This window comes from Rhipicephalus sanguineus, chromosome 3, assembly GCF_013339695.2.
Source record: "Rhipicephalus sanguineus isolate Rsan-2018 chromosome 3, BIME_Rsan_1.4, whole genome shotgun sequence".
Lineage (NCBI taxonomy): Eukaryota > Metazoa > Arthropoda > Arachnida > Ixodida > Ixodidae > Rhipicephalus > Rhipicephalus sanguineus.
The window spans coordinates 170,950,760-170,971,109 of record NC_051178.1 but is presented as its reverse complement, the minus strand read 5'-3'; the positions used below and the strand labels follow the sequence as shown (position 1 = coordinate 170,971,109).

General features: G+C 47.7%; 1 protein-coding gene across 1 annotated transcript in view; it reads right to left on the bottom strand.

The window, feature by feature from the left end:
• The window catches only part of LOC119387660 (receptor-type tyrosine-protein phosphatase N2), a 580,933-nt gene that overhangs the window by 267,642 nt on the left and 292,941 nt on the right, over positions 1 to 20,350 (bottom strand). The window lies entirely within an intron of this gene.

The window sequence follows — 20,350 nt, the reverse complement described above, 5'->3', positions numbered from 1 at the left end:
AGCGAGCCAAGTCAGGTGCCCCGAAAGCTAGCGTCGCTGCTGGGCCCGATCGCTTCGAGATCGGACCCTCCGTGAAAGTAAATGGGTAAGCGCGCAGTGCATAACTGGTCGCGGTCTTCTCTCGGTGCAAGCCTGATTAATGTCGCCGAATTCAATTAAGCCGCGCGAGGTCGCCATGTCGAACGGAGTCCCGAACTTGGCTCTTTGGGAAGCGAAGTTCGTGCATTACGGCCGAGATAGCAAACAAGCTCTTTCTCTGTCTCTCGTTTTCGGGGGATATGGAGTGACCGTGTCCGGTCACCACACGCAACGATGTTGGAAAAGGTTGAGGTAATGTTAGCGTTATGATTAGGCTGCTCTCATCTCTGACAAAAGTTAACCATCGCCAATATAGGGAGCGGAAGGAGAAGCAGCCGCTCGGTGATGTGGCTCCCTCACGCAAGCGGCTTGATTTCCAGTCCGTGGGCCACAAAAAGAGGAAGGTTACTTCAAAGCCGTAATTTCCAAAATTAGAGAAATCTTCTTTATATAGAGCTGCGTTACGCAGATGTGTATAGGTGCACGACGGCCCTCAAAAGATCTGCATAGTTTAAGTCTGCTGACATCTAACCAAATCTCAACGAATCGCCATGCGAGGAGTCCAGCAAAGTTTGGTGCAGTGGCCGCCTTATTTTAGGAATAATTGTTTTCGTTGTACAAGATACAAGATCAGGCATCATCTCCCCGCTCGCTAACACACATTTATTTGTAAACGCGCAACAATCGTAAAATATTGTCCCACTTCGGAAGCCTTCCCGAATCCTATTCGTTCTTGCCTCTGCCCCACTTCGGCACTTTTCGCGTTCACGGCAAGAAAGCGCTTCGTCCCAAAGCAACAACATTGCCGCATCCTGTAGTTGCAAGTAAGCGCGCAGCATTTTTACCGTTCGTCGTCTGAAGGGCAACTCGCGCAAGCAACCGTCAAGTGCAGGCTCAAACTAGAACGCACCATTTCCTTTGCCTTATTCCTTGCCTTTTTGTTCTTTCTTTTTCACATTCGATCCCTCTTTACTAACTTCCCTCTTTACTTATATGCATTTTCTTATCGTTGCCCCAGGATGCGCTAGCTTTTCGTGCAAACGCTGCAGTCGCTGTCTGGATTAGCGGAAAAAAGGCGAACGATGATTCTCGCGGGTTGCTGCGTTCCGTTCTCCTCGCGCTGTCATGCCGTTATACTAGCACATCGTATATGGGCAACTTTATATTTTTTTCCTTTGTTTTACTTAGTACTTCCTCGCTCCGTGCTTAACGAAACGAAGGCGCCCTTCATTAATGCCGTTTTCCTCTTCTTCTCTTATCGTTCGCCGTTCTCGGTATTCCTCTCTCCCTCTCTCCCTTCCCCCTCTCTCCTCTTCTCTCTCTCCCTCCCTCCCTCCCTTCTCCCTCTCTTCCCGCATCTTGCTTTAGTACGGCGCTTCCCCATGCCTCGCCATTAACACCGAGTTACAAGACCGCTTTAAGGGAGATAGCCGGTCCCCCCCCCCCCCCCATGTAGGATGGGCAAGGATGAACGTCTTTGATCGCGAAGCACGCATCTAGATCGGACGCTATCAAGGATGAGCCAAACGGAGAGAATTACATAAATTTTCGTACGGCCCGAGTATCGAGGAATCAATACGAACAAGGAAAGCGAGAAAAAAGGAAGAAAAAAAAGAGGAAAAACGAAAGCTCAACATCCGGGAAAAGGTGCTCTAGCAACCCGTCGGGCGGGAAACACAAACCTGGCATGGTGTAACGTAACATCGTGCAGGGCTGGATCAGAGATTGAGAAAGTGAGCGAAGGAGTGAGAGAGGGATAAAAGCGAACGAAAACCGCTCGAAACAAGTGTGTACTGGGAGGATGAACAACGCTTGAAGGGAAGTAAGCGCTTCACGGTTAAGAGAGAAAGAAAAAAAAGTGCCTACAAATAAAAAAAAAAGAAAGAAAGAGAACGGAGCTGAGGCAGCGGAGAAGTAAAAGGTAACGGTACTGCCTGGCCCGCTTCAATGTTCGTTGTGCTAAAGCACCCACTAGCGTTTCTCGCACTCGCACGGGCGCGCTCGCGCGCGCTTACGAACACAGAGAGTTTGCTGCTACTGCTGCTATTGCTGCTGCTGCCGCTGCTGCTGCTACTGCTGCTACTGCTGTTGCTGCTGCCGCCTCGTCGGCCGCTTATTTCGGCGGTGCGCACTAATGATGAAGTTCAGAGATTAGCAAGCTGGCAGCCTCCCCGCTGCGGCACTTTTAAACGAACAGGAAAGGACCGAAAAAGGAAAGAGGCAAGCGAAGAAAAAAAATTACGAATAAAACGAAAACGTGGCGGATATGAGAGAATAGAACGACGAAAAGAGATCGAGAGTGAAAAGAAAATTTATATTTTTTCGCGGAATTCGAGGGAAAATATAGTAAAAGAGAAAAACCAAGATTGAGCAAGGAAAGAAAAGACAATGTTTGTGCGTGTTTGTGTGAAAGCTCCCGGCTGAGTTCGCGCACGCGCGTCCGGGATCAAAGAAAATCGGAAGGACGAAGTTAAACGCTGTCACGCTAGCAGGAAAGCCGAGTTAAGAGACAAAAAAAAGGGGGGGGGGGAGGGGGGGGCGTGGAGATTAATACGTCTGTAGACACGCTCACTCGCGTGGTAGTCACCCCCGGCTGAAATTCATTCGAAAGATTTAAACAGTGCCTCGGCGACGTTCCTTTCATTCGAGCCGCTCCACCTTTCTTTTCGTTCCTGTTCTGGCGTTGCAACAGATTTCGTTCCTCCCAGAACTATTACAAGTAGGCAAAAAATAAATACAATTATGATTTCAGTCCAGATTGTACTGGCCAATGTGAAACATTTAGTCCATTTGCTGTTTGACAGGCAAAAAGAAAAGAAAGAAAATGAAATGTTCGTTGTGCGTGCCAATAATTGCGAAAAAAAAAGGAAGAAACGATTCGAAATCAAACTTTCTTCGGTGCAAGTAGTTCGTTCAATATGAAAAGAAAAATAATAATGCCTGTGAGATGTTATAAAAGTCTGGCACTGACGCAAGGGCACCGACTTTTGGGCGAGTTGGTTTTCCATAACAGAAGACTTAAGCGCGCACTAACAGGAACAGAGGGGTGTGATGACAACACTTGCACGGATGTGTGGCGAAATTGGATGTGTGACGAAGAAAATGTCTGACTTCCACATCCGCAAATATTATGCCTGAAAATATGCTGTAATGTATACTACACTTCGCACGTCACTCAAGCAATCGTTCAGCCACGTAACGTATCGTTGATACACGCTGTCGGCACAAAAAAATTACTCTCCGCGAGATGCATTGCTTGACAATGTTTGTCGCAAAGACGAGAAAATACGGAGCTACTGCCCATTTCAAAGAAGCGTTACGCTTCACGACTACACTCTTAACCATGTCCTGCGTAAGGTGCAAGATATAGCCAGGAGTACACCGCAAATTATATCCCGGCAGCAGCGGGCGCCTTTCGATGAATAGGACATTAGGCGGTCAGAATTATTACGGAGTGCACCACTGCGGCGTGCCTCATAATTATCTCGTTGTTGTGGTACGCAAGAGCCCCGAATTGACCCCCCCCCCCCCAAATTTGCAATCTGAGTTTGTTCCTAACGCGATAGCGTTGAAAAGCTCGCTTCACAGAAATCCCGGCGTCGGCGTCGGTTTCGTTGGTTGGGAGCAAAAAAACGGAGTTGTCCGTGAGCGAAAATTCGAGATAGATGCAAATAAATAAATAACAAAACAAATCTTCGGGCAGAGTGAGAATCGAACCGACGCCTTCTACGTGGCAAGAAGGTGTTCCACCACGGAGCCAAGCGAGTGCTTGTGACTGCTTCGTAAAGAAACGCTATAAGAATGTCATGCAGTGGGAGGAGTCTCTTTAACGCAAGTAATATTGCGTGGCAGAATCGTAGAATTGCATAATGCGTCAAAACACGTTAATTTCGCAACGAGTGGGTGGTTTAAAGCTGCCCACCCATTACAAAGTGTGCAGCAGCTTAGGTGCGCGTGGCACCTTGCCGACGCGTAGTGGGTGCTTCGCCAATATGCAAAGCGAAGAACTATGGCGTAGTGGGCACTTCTCAACTGCACTTGCAGTAGGCATTCTACGATAGATTGAAACGGCCAATCTTTCGCGCGCAAATGTTCCTTTCTTTGCGGCAAGGCTGAAGGCGATGTCCACGGAGCCCGAGTACGCTATCGCGTTCTACTCTTGAAGAGCAAGCTCAAGCGTCCTGCAAGCTATGTTAATATAGTGCGAATACAGCGTACTTACTGATACACAGCGTTAAGAATCGTTTCTCATTGACCGCTGTGGACTTTAATCGACGCTGCGAGTTTGAAAAGCTCTCGTAAACTTCTTGTGACCTGGTGGAAAGCAACTAGTCAAGCACGGCGTCGAAGAAATGGATCAAGCATGGTGATGTCACAGTTTTTGCATATTCGAGTAACAGCCTCCACCACACACATGACTTTTCTAACCCTCCTTCTTGCACCCCTCCATGCGCTCTAGACATTCGTTTTCGCACTTACTCGTTGTTTACTTTCGCTGCCGTTCTTTATTCCATTCAATCTGCCCATCATTCTGTGAGCACTGCGAGCAAAATATAACTCCACGCGCTTCACCAGTGCTACGAAAAGTAATGGCATGTAGGTATAGCGCAAACCCATAATGCAAAACGTCTATCTCTAAATATATGACAAAATTTCTGATGGCATCTTCACGGATAGTAATTGCTGCATTATTTAATTTTCTTTTATCTCGCGCATCTTTTTCTCAGCTTCACATAGCAATTAGAAGAGTTAGCTTAGATATGGAAGCGCGGCTGGCATCAAATTATTATTTGACGTAAAATTTTAAGTCACCGTCTTCCTTTTCGCTTCATTAAAAAATGTGTGTGCAGGAACAGAAGGTGCACATGCTGTCAACACAGAAGAATCACCGACGACAAGAAACATGACATTTCAGAACCCGGGAATTTCATGACAAGCACGGCAGCTGGAAAAAAAACAGAAGTAAGCGAAATCTCAAACGTGTCGCCCTTCTCGGCATATGTCAGCTCCGACAAACTGCGGCTCAAAGAACTAGCAGACGAACACCGCGGGGTGCAAGTGCGCATAGCGCCGCAGCCTCTCATATTCACGGCAGTTGTTACATAATAAACCACGTGATAGCAACGAATACGAGAGACGAAAGGGACGTTTTGTTTTTCTTGTTTCGTTGGGCTTCAAAAGCCCATTGAAGAAAAGAAAAGGAGAGAGAACGAAATGGAGGAGAAATCAGGAAAGGCAGTCTTCGAATGCAGTCAAGCGACGTCGCCAGGCATATGCCATGCTCTCGCGAATCTGGTCGCTCCGTCGTATACCCGGGACAAGCACATTTCGGTGCGGCAGCGAGAGATAGCGGAACACGGGCGCATATGGAGCCGGCAACTACACGAGAACCGGAGTCGGCAAACAAGCACTATACCACTTCGAGAGCGCAGGCCGGAGTAGATGAAGCGCACCACGCGCGAAAGTGACAGCGCCACGGGGAGTCCCTCCCACGGTGCCGTAACGCAGGGAGCGCCGAACGGCTCACTCTCACGGAGGAGACGTATTCCGGTGCCCACAAAAATGTTGTCGTTTGTCGATTATCGGTTTTCCGATGTCGTGAACGGCATTGCAGTGAGATGACGATGATGATCATAAACATCATATAATCATCATCTTTACGGGCATTCCCACTGAAGCGGTGCAGCGAAAAGTGGTCATCTATCCTATTCGTTGCAATCACGTATTGGTCCGTTTACTTATCCGGTAACTCGCTAAACCGCAAACGGTAAGAAGTTTACGGACATATTAAAACTCTCTGATAGAGATAGCAACGCTCAAGGCATAGAAATTAGCGAAGAAAAAGACAAATGAAGCAATAAAGAGCGATAAAGAGACGTTAAACCAACTTTCCCAACAATTAATTTTTTTCAAGGGAGAAATGCAGACTGAGAAAAGATGGAGAAGGCAGGGATGGAAGAGCCCGAGAAGGGTTGTTGGCTACCCGCGTTGGGAAAAGAAAAAAAAATTAGATAGATAGATAGATAGATAGATAGATAGATAGATAGATAGATAGATAGATAGATAGATAGATAGATAGATAGATAGATAGATAGATAGATAGATAGATAGATAGATAGATAGATAGATAGATAGATAGATAGATAGATAGATAGATAGATAGATAGATAGATAGATAGATAGATAGATAGATAGATAGATAGATAGATAGATAGATAGATAGATAGATAGATAGATAGATAGATAGATAGATAGATAGATAGATAGATAGATAGATAGATAGATAGATAGATAGATAGATAGATAGATAGATAGATAGATAGATAGATAGATAGATAGATAGATAGATAGCGTATACTCGTGCGTGTACAGAAACATGCATTCAAATGATTTTCAAAAACCACAAACGTGCATTTTTACTATCTTCTGGAACAAGGGTCAGGAAACATGGCCTACCAGTAGTATCTGTACGCCCAGTGGACGTTGTCTTAGTTTAGTCATTTAGTCGCCTCGGTCCATTGGAACAACCGCCCTCTCACGGAGAACAAAATCCTAGGGCCCTGGCCTACCCGGTCTTCAGCGCAAGCCGCTCTGAGGGCGTTGTTGAGGTTTCTCCACGCAACCGGACTCAATGTCAAACTGTGACTGCTGGAAGAAAATGGTGCTGTGTAGTACTTGGACTGCGGTTATGACTTCGTTTTGTTTTGTTTCGTTTTGTTGTTGTTGTATTTTGTCGCGTGCTGTCGTCACAAACTCTTCTTCTTCTCTTTCACTCTTTTACATCCCCTTACCCCTTCCCACGTGCAGGGTAGCAAACCGGAGACTGCTTCTGGTTAACCTCCCTGTCTTTCCTTTCTCCCTCTTCTCTCTCGGTCCATTGGAGATTCGTTGTCTGTGTTGAATCGAGGACAGTCGCCCAGTAGTTTGGTTCGCCTCTTGCAGCGGAAGGCACCACATGCAGGAATGCCCGCTACTGGTGCAGAATAGTTTTGGTGAAAGCGACTCCAAACGCAGCCGACACAGAAGAGACGCCACACGTCGGCGCAGTCCGGGTGGAGGTTCTAATTCCAGCAAAAAAATGTTTACGTGTGCAGTCTGATGCGCCTCACACATGTGCGGTATTCAGGACTTGCACGTGGGTCGTCAAAACCATTCGATTTTATACAAATTACCATTCTGAACTTTAACATCCCTCCGCCTATTACGGTTTCCAGGTGCGCTTACTCTTTAAGCTTAAATGTTACGGGAGAAACAGCGATCACCGAGTGCACTACAATGACACGTCCTGCATTTGAACCAAAGTACCTTCTTCCTCACCCAGAAAAACTTTATGGAGCGGTTTTCTTCTTTCTTTTTATTGGCGCCAGTACACCATGTTAAAATCTGAGATCAATATAGAAGTGTAAGTTGTTTCTCGGTTTCCGAAAAGGCTTGCGTAGTCTTGCCTTCCCACTGACATCCGGCCTTACTGGAAACGTTACTTCATACCCTGATGCATAGATCAGCGCTGCCGCAAACGTCAACTAGCTGCATATGTCTTTCGAAGGTCTAATAAGAATAGTCCGTAAACAAGAGCAAATATATTTTAACAACTTAAACGCCCCATTAAGCGTGGAACCGAGACGGATGTTCGAAATTTGTCCCTGAAATGTGAATGCACAGTGCTGGTGTACGGCACGTAATAAACTCGCGAAGCACTTATTCCCTACTGATATCGCGTCATTAGAACGTTCGCAGTGAGAATCTAATCAATTCGTTGTTATAATTACTGATCGTAAGTATCCATGCAACCATAATCACCATCACAATCAATCCAAGTTCAAATGTTGTACCCCCCTCCCTTCGCCTTTTCGAAAACAAGTCTGCGTCGATCAGGTGTGCGAACCACGCGACAGCCGCTCCGCTCGGTCACGCAGCGTTTGCGCGTTGGGCCGAATCGTGCAGCGTCGCGCCATCTGCCGCCAACTTGTTGAAATGTGCGGCAGCGCATATGCCAAAATAACGCGTAAAGATAACAAAATAAAGGTTGGCCCATCCTCACAAGCCGATGAAATGAAACAAAACATCGCGGATGGAGGAAGAGGAAAAAAATGAAAACTGAGAGAGACGCCCGGCTCAGCGTCGAATGCGAAAAAAAAAAACACACACCCATGCGGAGCAACGGTAGGAAAGGAAAGACGAAGCGGGCGTTGCAGCCGTCGCCTGCAGCATCAGCTGCTGAGCAGCGGCACTAACAACAGCAAACAGCCGCGCCGAGCGGCAGAGGCGCTTTCGATCAGGTGCCAGTGGCGCATATATGACGATCACTCGAGAGATGTTCCGTTTCCTCTCCACCTCCCGCCTGCATCACGTCTCGCTTCGTCCTCGCTCTTGCATACGGCTCAAGATGCCGTCGCCGCAGCCACCCCCCTGAATGCGAGCTGCTGCTCGAACGATGGAGTGCGCGCGAATGTATCGCCGTCGCCTTCTCTCGGGCCTTCCACCCGCTACGCCTGAGACGTCGTGTGGAAGACACAAACATAGACACACACACAAACAGACAAACACACACACACACAAACACGCACGGACGTGCGTGTGCGTTTCTGCAGTTCTCGCATCGAGTTAGCCAGCGGACGAGCGAAGGAACCTAGCGCGAGTTTTCTCGGGGCGACGAATGCGCACCGGAGCCTGTCAAGGCAGCAGCAGCTGCTGCAGTTGCAACGGGCCGCGCGCTCGCCGGTTTTTCCGAGCTCTCCGGATCACTGGAGCGCGAGCCTTACGTAGCTTAAGGCGTGAGTCTACGGTAGAATAGCGAAGCGGGGCCCCTTGCGATCGTGTTCGAGACAACGAGTAACAACTTCTACTATGTTACTACCTGCCGCTAAACGTTGCTGAGTGACTTTGGTAGCGCCCCACGAGCAGAGAATAGGTGGTGACTAAGACAACAAGAACTCACAGGGTCCCTTATGCATCTGCCTAAGACCACTCAAACGCGAAGGCCCTCTTCTTCTTCGTTGTCTTCTCAGTCGATTCACTATTCTCCCACTATGAAAGATTTCTGCACCTAACGTGGTTTTGCATTGCCTCCAGGATCATAGCCATGGCAAGCTTCCTGCGCCTCACACGGTTTTCAAGGCCTCCGGGATCGGCCCACCTTTGACAAAGCTTCAATGTCATGAGATGACACCATCATGAGGCATCACGTTACGTGACGTCATAGTGTTAACACGATGACGTCCCAAATTTTGGTGACCTGTGACGTAATCATGACGGCACATTGTGACATCCTCACGCGATGACGATTTTTTGCATCACTTGTGTTGACGCCGCCAACGCTGACGGCCAATTTTCGCGTTTGATGAGGCATCTGATGCTTTCTCTTTAATATTAGTGACATTGAGCTGAGAGAGTGCAATGCAATAAGTATAAACGGCAGTCAGTGCTTATCCTTGACGTCTCTATTAGTGTCGTTGGCCACCGCTTTCGAGCTGCTCGTAAAGTATGTATAACCAACTAGTCCAGTCGCGCACACTATTGGATAACGCGGGTAGCGCGATGCAGCCCTGCCGGTTAGTCGTCATGTAATGTGGTGAAGCACAGTAGGGGACATGGACATAAGAGTAAGCGTTCGTCTTAATTGTCGATAGCATATCTTTAGCTAGCACGACGGGTTCCGGATGCGTAGACCACCCGGCTACCGGCGTGACGTCACCCATGAACATACGCGAGTGAGAACAGAGAGCGCTTGAGTACACCGCATAAACATAAATAAACGAAATAAAATGTCAACAGTGTTCCGACGGCGGGATTCGAGCGCTGGACCTCTAGCGCCGATTCCCGACGCTCCGACCCCTACGCCAAAGGTCCACATTTCATCACCTGCGTGCAGGCTAACGCGTTCATGAGCACACGCTCGGCTTGTTTTCTACAAAGCTGACGGTTTCCGGAAAAATTTCGTTCGTGCAAGCCAGCGCGTTGAAACACTTGCCGCAGCGTTCACGCAGTGTCGTCGAGTCACCATTGCACAAACGAAATTTTTGGTGAAACCGCCACCTTTACGTCATTAAAAATCGTAATTCATAGTAGTCAATCACTGCAGTAAACTGTTTTTTTTTCTCTAATCTGATTGTTTCGACTACCCTTTACTTCATTACGTGACTTAAGTAACCATGACAGTTATGAACGAAAGAAGGGGAATTTTAAGGGCTCATTTTTTCTTTGTTAGACCCAACAATAATGAGAACTAACAGATAATCAAGCCAAGGAACCTATAAGGATGTTATTTGTAGTAATTATGATGTAAATGGGAAGAAATTAAAGTGTATCGTAATTACTACAGATATCATCGCCTATACTTTCCTTGGCTTGATTGTATGTTAGTTCCCATTCACTATTCTCACCGTGTCCTCCGCGAGCGCGCCGAAGCTAATCGCAGGGGCCACGGTGAGAATTACAAACCAAAGAGACTTCAGCATCCGTCCGCATCGCTCCCTTAATGATATAATAATAACTGTTGGAATTTAACGTCCCAAAACCACGATTTGATTATGAGAGATGCCGTAGTGGAGGGCTCCGGAAATTTTAACCGTCTAGTGTGCTTTAACGTGCACCTAAATCAAAGTACACAGGCCTCGAGAATTTTCGCCTCCATCGAAAATGCGGCTGCCGCGGCCGGGATTCGATCCCGCGACGTGCGGGTCACCAGTCGAGCACCATAACCACTAGACCACCGTGGCGTGTGTCCCTTGATGACTGTGATTCGAGGACGGGACACTTAGGATATAACAAATCGCTGGATTCCTTACGCGCAAGAGTTAGCTTTCTGTTACAGATAACACTGCATATCAATAGGTAAATAAATATTTAGATATCCATAAGGCTATTAAGCACAAATAGAACACCCTTTCATCGTTTATTCTTGTGCAAATTGACTTTACAGACAAGCTTTGTTAATGCTCAAGACTAATTGGAATTGGGAACGTGTCCTTTTGAGTGTGCGAGAAACACTACAATTACATTAACTGACCGAGTCAAAATGCTAAAACACGCTATCTGACCAGGAGAGCTCCCACCGTACTCTCACAACGCTCTTTTAGTTTTTCATAACGTGATACGCATAAATGAGCATTAGAGTGTTTATGAGAATGATCGCAAACAATCATAGCACCATAGAATGCGCCCTAATGCACGCATTACTTTGCAACGTGCCCGCTGAGAGATTAGTCCGCATACACACAATTTTCGTAAGTCAATATTTATAGAGCATTCTTAGGATGAGGAAAAGAAAGTAAACCTAGGTTTAAAAAATGTTTTGTTAGAACACATCCAGCTTGTGTTACGTGTCTGGAGCTCTGTTACCAGCGGCAATACAAAATTAGGACGAGTAGCTGAGCATGTGTCATTGGTTCCAAGACAGTGTCGGCCAAACATTCTCGCTTGCTTACGCGAACGAAAAAATGGGAAAGATTACGAAATTCACTGTGAAATTCACCTCTTTTATTTGAAATTTTTACCTTTGGCATTAACTCCTAGAGTTCCCCAACGGGCCTCCACTCTATAGTTCCAAAAATACGGGCTTCCGCTAAATAAGAGGATAACGAACCCGGCGGAAAATTCCTAAAAGCCTAGTCTGTGAAGCAAGTTGTATGCTTTCCAAAAAGATAAAAAAGTAAAGAGGGAAAGAGACAGCGGGGAGGCAAGCTCTGCTTGCAACAAGCTCTGCGCATGTCTTTCGCTCAGTTTTCCGTTTTTCATTAATGCAGGAAGAGAGGCAGCTCTTTATTTTAGTTTTGACTGGAGAACGAACATTCCATCAGGGTAATTAGCAAAGTATAACGTTGCTAATGTAATACAAATGCCTCGAGCCTTTGAAGCAGATTGATGGAGTTTGCATCAAGTTTCCCGCTCGGGCTGAGTTGAAAGAACGCTTATGCCGCTGTGCAGAAACCCAAAACGTCCCACCGTTTTTTTAAATGTTTTTTTTTGTTCTCTTCTAATGTCGGCCTCGGTGTACCTAGCGCTCGAAAAAGAGCGAAAATATTGTAAGGTGGTTCGAATTATTTTCGACAAATAAATTTGTCGTTATATTTTTACTGCGTTTTCAACGTAAGCCGAAAGCACAGCCTTCACGTCGCTGCAAATAGATACGCTACCCATGAACATGAAAGCACCTTTATAACCCAGTTGACTATGAGGGTTAGTTTGCAAATTATAAGCCACTGGGAAACATGCATGTTGACACGACCAGCGTGTTTCGTGTAAGGTGATTGATTGATTGATTGATTGATTGATTGATTGATTGATTGATTGATTGATTGACTGATTGATTGATTGATTGATTGATTGATTGATTGATTGATTGATTGATTGATTGATTGATTGATTGATTGATTGATTGATTGATTGATTGCAAGATCGCTGCAGCATATGCCTCACTGGATTACGTCGGCTTAATTTCGATGCTATTGGTCTTCGGAGTGGCACAGTTTTTACGGTGCTCGGCTGCCGAACCGAAAGTTGCGGCTTTCATCTAAAGTTGCGGTAGGATTTCAAGGGAGCCGAAATGCTAGAAGCCCGTGTGGTTAGACATAAGTGCACGTTTCAGAACCCCAGATGGCCAAACTCCCGGAGCCTTCCACTACCGCGTGATCATAACCATGTCGTGGATTTGGCAGGTAAAATCCCGTAAAGCTTTAATTTAGATGTTATTCATTAACACTGCCCGAAAGTAAACTTTTACCACGAGCCCCCCTCAGTCCTACAGAATCGCTAGGTATACATCTGGAACGTTCCACGCAGGTCCGATGAACTTGTAATTCTTGTGAAGCAAGCCTTAGTGGATGACATCGGTGCCACGGTGCGATGCAAACTCATGTAACACGTCTGTCGTAGCTACATTCCCCGCAGGAAAACGTTCTACTTGTAAACATGCAGTCGAAGAGGGGAACTATATCGGGTTTCTAGCGCTGCCTGTGTCTGAATATGCGCTGGCCATATGACACACGTCTCGCAGTGTCAGCTAAAGACAAAGAGAGTGAGAGAGGATATAAGAAAATAAAAATTCTATAAACGAGTCATGGCGAATCTCGTGATGAAATACGCGGATGCGGCGAAATACGTAGCCTCGGCATGGCGCGGAGCGCTGCACTTCACACCAGCAAACCCATAACTCCGAGACTGCCGAGAAATATAGTCGAGATACGACGGTGCAGGTCACGAGAAGCGACAACTGCGACGTTCTTGGCTTGGTGCCGCGTTCTCTCTCTCTATATATAAATATATATATTTTCTTACAAACCCTACATCACCCTGTTGCCCTACCGACGACGGCGTTATTGCTCACTCATATTGGAACAGAGAGGCGACCGGCGCTTGACTGCGACTCCGAATCGTTGTAGTACACAGTACGGCAACGCCGTCAGGGCTGCAGTATATAGGCGAGGAGCAGAGGAAAAAGAAGAGAAAGATTGAGGCTGGCAGGTGGGGGGGAGCCCGGAAAAAAGACAGGTCCATCCGATGCGAAATGAGACCGACCTTTCCACCGATATTTCTCAATCGAAAGCCGCGCGCGCATGCGCGCGCGCTCCCCACACCGCCATTTATTTCATTCGTGCTCCCCTCTGACTATCCCCTTGCGCTGTGCCACAGTCGGCATGTCATCCCGCGTTCTTTGATTCTTTCAAACGCATTATACTTTTTGCGTGTGTGTGTGTGTCTTTCATGTCGGAAAAGCCCTCTTGAGTGCGACGACCGGGAAGCATCCGCAATGGCGATTGCTATACTGTCCTCGGAGGGTACGACTGTGTCGGCAGTATTAGGTCCACGTGGACAAGGATGCCGAGAGGCAATATATGTACCCTCGGCGTTTCCTGAAAACATTTTTCGCAATTGCGAGCGGCCGGCCACTGGCCTCTCATTGTAGGCTCTGTTTTTCAACTCGGCTATAGCACTACAGCCGGCGCTTTTTTTTTTGCTATATGAAGCTAGAGTGGAAGGAAGGGGTGGGCTGAAATATATGAACAAAGTGAACAATCGTCGTCAGTTGTTCCCCGAAGGTATGTTCACCAATATATATTGCGAAGTATAAACTTTGTTCCAACTTCGCCGCTCATACTGTAATAAGTGGAGTTACACTGCGACTGCAAGTGCTTGGCGCGCACTTGCAAGCGGGCTTCTCCACAGTGGTTGTTTTCGCGTGGAGAAGCTTCCTTGCTAAACTTTGTTCCAACTTCGCCAAGTATAATGTATGTGAGTGGAGTGTTAACATGATCCTGGTGGTGCACACTGACCCTCCCTGGTCGTAGATGTCACAGCTATGAGCGAATAGACTCCCGATCATGAAAAGGGCTAAGACGTAAGTATTCGAGTTATCTTGTCATTGTCTCTGCTTACGGGTAAAATGAATGGTTAACACTGAGTACCAACATGCGGTATTCATGAAAACGCTGGCTTATAATGTCAAAGTGATATTGAAACCACCCTCCTGAACTTGGTGCCATTAACGCACATGCGATTTTCTTTATTAAATATACACTTCCCGTGCGCGTTGACGAACTCGTGTTAGCAAGGCACAGCTACCACGTGCTTTGATTATTCCTTTCTCTGTGCTGCAGCACAGTGTCCTGCCTGGCTTTAACAGCATATCTCCGGTGAATTATGGCTGTAGCCTCCGAATTTTTACCAGAGACCATTCCGTCCTTCCTCATCTTGGTTTGTTTTCTTTCTTTTTTGCGTAGTAAACATATCACACGCACGGTGCTTAAGATAATATAACATGGACTGACGCAAAGCGAAAGTGTAACGTGCTGTTGAAAGCAAATTTTTGTTTTGTGACAACACAACTGCGAGGTAACTCTATCTGCAGCAAGTGAACCAATTCCGTTACTTCGCCAAAAACAGCCCGTGCAATATAACCTGCGACATGCTTCGTGACCTCTGAATCACCGTTAATCAGTGTGAATCGATTTACGTAATAACGCGCAAGTTTACTGTATGTCGCAACCTTGCCAGCGAGGGCATTTCGCGGCGTATGTTTGACACAGCGCGATGCCAACGCTGCAGTCACGGTCAAAGTACGTGCCAAACATCAACCACTCAAGCAAATTACGCCGTGAAAACGTTCGGGGCTGTGTCATCACAGCGGCATCACGCGTCACGAATCGAATGTAACAACGCCCACCGGCGCTGGCGCTCATTATTTTATACTGTGTATGAGTGGAGTTACACTGAGATTGCAAGTGCTTGGCGCTCACTTGCAAGCGGGCTTCTCCATAGTAGTCATCTTTGCGTGGAGAAGCCTTCCTGCTAAGCCAGATCGCAGCATGATCGGCAAACAAATTCACAGTCCAACGTATGTTGCCACACGTTGCCACAACGTCGTTACACGTAGCTACGCGAAGTGTGCTACAAAACACATGTTAGCACTGTGTGCGCACGTGTATAAAGGAGATACGCGGTTGCCTCCTTTACAAATATTTGTTATCGCCACAGGAATTGGTGCATACGCACCACGCACTGGACGGAGATGACAGTTATTATCTGTCTTAAGGATGCGCGATGGAACGAGTCCATTACGGCACAAAGAAACACGCAGGGAATTTATATTAAACATTTCATTTCATTCATTCAACAAAGGCTAATCCTGCCATCATATATAAACGACAGAATTCACCGTTCGAAACAGAGATGTTCATCTCTTGTTACAGAGAGGCAGACGTTAATATAACTAGCAGCTGCCAACCGTGGAACCAAGCCTCACAATATTGCATTTCTAATTGTGACCGAATCTGTGAGAACCAGACACTGGGGTTCTAACGCTAGCAACAACGCAAAAGGTGACGAATAATGAAATTTCTGCGCCTTAGTTTTATTACTCACCATTCTTTTCCGACTACCTGAACATCCACCGGCGCTACGTCGTCGAACGGTGCACGTGTCGGGACTCCCGAAAAATACCACTAAAACGTGAGGCGCTTCGTTTCGCGACAAAGCGCTACGATAAATTGCAAAAGTAACGCGGCAAACTGGGTCTCACATTGTGCTTAACTGGATTTTTTTAAAGCGCAATGACACGACCGTTTAAAATAAAGAAAAAAAAGGAACAAGCCGACGGTATCTAAAACAAAAAAAAAGACGAATTCGCGAACACGCCAACGGTGGCCATCGCATTCAAACGGCGTTAGCGTAACGACTCTCTCAACGAGCCACTTTGCCAGCGACGCGAGCGAGCTTCGGGAGTAATATTATTAATCGGAAATGAGGCGGGCGAGCGGATAAAAGATGAAAGGGCCACGCCGCCGAACTCTCGCGCATATCTCGACACCAGCAGCATCAAACAGGGGAGTACAAACAGCCTGCAACATCGGGCACGGAATGTGCGTGCACTTCTTTGTCACTTGGCTGCGATCCGCGCCCGCGTACCGGGACTTTATTCAAAAGAGCGCCGAGAGCGCCGGCTTGTCACACGCACTCAGTGGTCACCCCTCCCGGCATTCTCGCTAAGCAGCTATGGCGACAGCCAGAAATGTTGGTCGGTAGTTGCGTGTGTAGTTTCCGAGTGAGTGAGAGGGAGAGATTTTGAAAGAGAGGAAGGGTAAAGAACGCGGCTAACGGCGGCTTACGTACTAGCGGCTGAAAGCGCCGGGTTGCCTGCACGACGCCTCAAACACAAACAGATATAGACACACGCGCGTAACATCACAAAAACAGCATCCAAATTCGCGCGAGGTATAGTCGCGGCGCCGCACGAACAAAGAAGCGAGCCGCTCGCACTTTGACAGCTCGTGCCGCTGCAGTTCTCGCCCCGCACGGTGGGGTTTTGAACGCAGAAAGCGGGAAGGAGCACGGCGGTGATGTGAGAAACACGGCTGCGAGAAACAAAAAACAAAAAAACAAAACGAGTCTAGGCAGTAAATAAAGACGAATCTCAATGGAAACGACCACCAAACGCCGCTAGCACGGCACCAAAGTGCACGGTGAGCTTCGCTTCTTTTCAACGACGACAGTGGATTCGAAGAGAAAACAGAAAGAAGAGGAAAGGGAAGCGAGGACTGACAGGAACGCGTGGCACCGGTTGGAAAGCGAAGAAGCCTCTCGCGCGCGTGATACGGTCCGAAGAGGACGCCGCCTGCTTGCTTGCTTCGAGGAACAAAGGGGCGCGCGCGCTTTCGGCATCCCCATCGATGCGCGTTTCCCGCTTGTTCGCTGCTCCGGAATTTGAGATTGGTGCCCCCTCCTTTTTCCCCCGTTCCTGGGAGGCGGGAACTCTGAGCAACAGGTTACCGCTCTGCCGTCCTCCGAGCGTGTTCCTTTTCTTTTTCCTGCGTGCAGGCATCTTTATTATATATCTCTCTCTCCTTTTTTTTTTTTAGTTCACCGGCCTCCACTGCTCGGATTTCACGCGTTTCAGTGCATCGTGTTACCCGACCTATCGTTGAAGTAGGTTACGTTTTTTTTCCTCGGGGTGTTCTTTCAGTCCAATTTTTCTTGGTTTCTTTCGTCGCGCTCGCTCTATTCATTTCCACTGTTTAGCCGAGCCTGCACGAATGACCGTTGCTGCATTTAGAGAGCCTCTTAGCCTTCTCGCGCGAATTTCTGTGCACCTTTTCAACGGGAAACGAGCGTGCTCCGATTCGTTCCTCGATCACCGGTTGCTTTCGTCCAAGTAGGGAAAACGAACTGAAATACGCTTTAGGGGCGGCAACGGGCGCCTCACGTTCGACTGCGGCGACGGCTTCGGAAACTGACGAAAGGACGGTAGTGAGTGCCCGCATTACTGAACGTTTCGACCAGCCATGTAGCTCGGTTGGCAAACTGTACTTCGGCTACGAGGTTAAACAAGCATAACCAAGTAAACAAGCTTTCGCTTGCGTAACCGGGCCTAGCCGAGCTATGTCGCAGCCGTTTTTAGTATCATACTTGTCACCACATAACTATTGTAGGCTACACTGTATACCGTGCAAGCCTAATGCTTCACAAAAAAATTTCTTTTCCTGCGTACGAAGTAAGTGAAGCTGTTTGAGGCAAGTGCATCGGCGAGCGAGACTGTGGTGGTCTTTGATGGACATCGACGACAGGAGCCTCACTGGCGCTGTTTTTCAACTACGCTGGCTGAACCTCAGTGAGACGAATGGTTCTTCACTGTCTGCATATATACAGACATTTCTACTTGAACGAGGGGAAATCCACTGGAGGAACCAACACGAGGTGAAAAATACTTTGTGTACATTGTAGTGGTGGCTTTGAAGGTGTCATTTCTGTGAGGGGCTGAGCGGAGGGGCACGACGTCGTGTTCTTGCCCACACTGTTCAAGTGCCGAAGCCTCATCTATTTCTCTGACTCGAAAGGCCTTGATATGGAGAGGCAAATTACGTGATGGAAATGGTCCACCTTGTCGTGCGGTTGAAGCATACGTCGTTGAATATCACCTTTAAGCAAAGTCACTTGCCGACGTGAGAAATGTGTCTAATAACAGCTCCACCTGCGACTGGTTTAATAAATAATTAAATATTGGACTGATATTGCGAACTGTACTGAAATGTTGGTTTCATGTTTCTCGTAGATGTCGTAGATGGCACCGTTTATGCGACCTCCTTGCCGGGCGAAACATTGGAGCGCGCTTGCATAGCCTCGAAGTCGGTGATCTGGAACAGGGTCTATTACGCGTCCATATGTTAAACATATATGGCCAATATGGTCAAGACATTTCATTGGCTGTTGACTCTGATAGGTGAAAAGAATGGGGAATCACTCATCGGCTCAAGTCGCCTTTTCGGTACAATCGCCTGAACAGAATGACATGTCCAGCGGTCTTTTCCTCAACCTGCAGCTCAGCACAGTCTTACCTATCGCCAAATGATTCACAAGTCTCAGCGGTGTAGACCGTAGTGTTAACGGTGACGCAGATAGAGCTCTCTGCGTACGCTATGCGATGAAGGATTGAGGGCTCACATTTGTTTGAGCCTAACACCAGTCGAGGTAAATTAAACGACGGAACAATCCCCTCAGCTTTTTAAACGTGCTGCTTGCTCACCGTCACTGGGTCACGGCCAAGCGCGAGGTGTCCTTGGCGCCACGGAGCTCGAATTATTCTGCGCGCGGTTTTCACGAGAGCCCCTACTTGTAATTCGCGATAGGCATGCGGACGTAGTACACTGCCCTGAAAGTCGTCAAGTTCCTCTACACTGTCGGAATCGCCATGCTCTCATTTATTATTGGCTCAGAGGACAGCTATATATGCCCTATCAGATTGACTCAAAATGTCGACATTCCAGAATTCGACTATGTAACGGAGTAGAGCGACGTCCAGTGTACCACCGCCGGTCTCCTATTCACGAGCCCCTCACGAGACGCGCACAGTACTTCGTACAGCTAGCAGAGCAGAGGAAGAGCCGCTTCTGCTGCGAAACTGAAAACGGCGTAGCGCCAGCAGCGCCAGTTTTAACAGGGACACAAGGAAGGACAGCACGGCGCCGTTTCGAAACCTTCGATCAGGTCAAGCAGCAACAACAAAAGCAGCTCGACAAAGCGGCCGATGGCTGGCTGGCTGGCTGGTTGCCTCGCCTTCGAAGAAACGCGGATCAGGAGATTACCGTCACTCGCAGCCATCCAGCTAATACCACGTGTTGCCCGAGCTGCAGTTGCAACCCCCCTTCCCCTTCCAACCCCAATTTAACATTTTTGTTTTTCTCAGTCCACCAATGCCTTAGCCCCCTTCGTGGCCCGTTTTCGGGTTGATGGCAGTGCTTGTTGCTGCTCTTGTTGTTCGTGTCAGAATCCTTTTGGCGTTTCGCTGCCCCTTGGGTGTGTTGCGGCGCCGCGCGCGCTAGGCCGATCCGCGCCGCAAATGCGTTTGCCGGGCCCCCTCCTCCCACTGCGGGGCGAAACGCCGTCGGATCAGCATCAAGAGCAGGTGCTCGGCATGCCGTTACTTTGGCCCCGAAAAGTCGGGCTTCGGTGTGACGTGAGCGTGGCGTGCCCTCCCAGCATAGGGCTTCGCAGCTCCCCGCTATGTTTTCTTTCATCTTTCCAGTCATTCTTTTTTTTTTGTCGAAGTTACCCGTGTTCTCCTTAACTTATTTCTCCTCTAATTTAGTTTACCACTTCTTGCTTTCACAGTTTGTCTACTCAGAACTGTTATGTACTTACCCTGCTGCACGCTGTAGCCTCTATCCATAACGCATCAAAATTTGAATACAAAATTGTGGTATTGCGGTAGAACTAAGGAGCAGGCTTTCTCGCAATAGCCAGTTTGTTTGCTTTTCTTTCTACTTGTAGGCAGAGCGCTAAGACT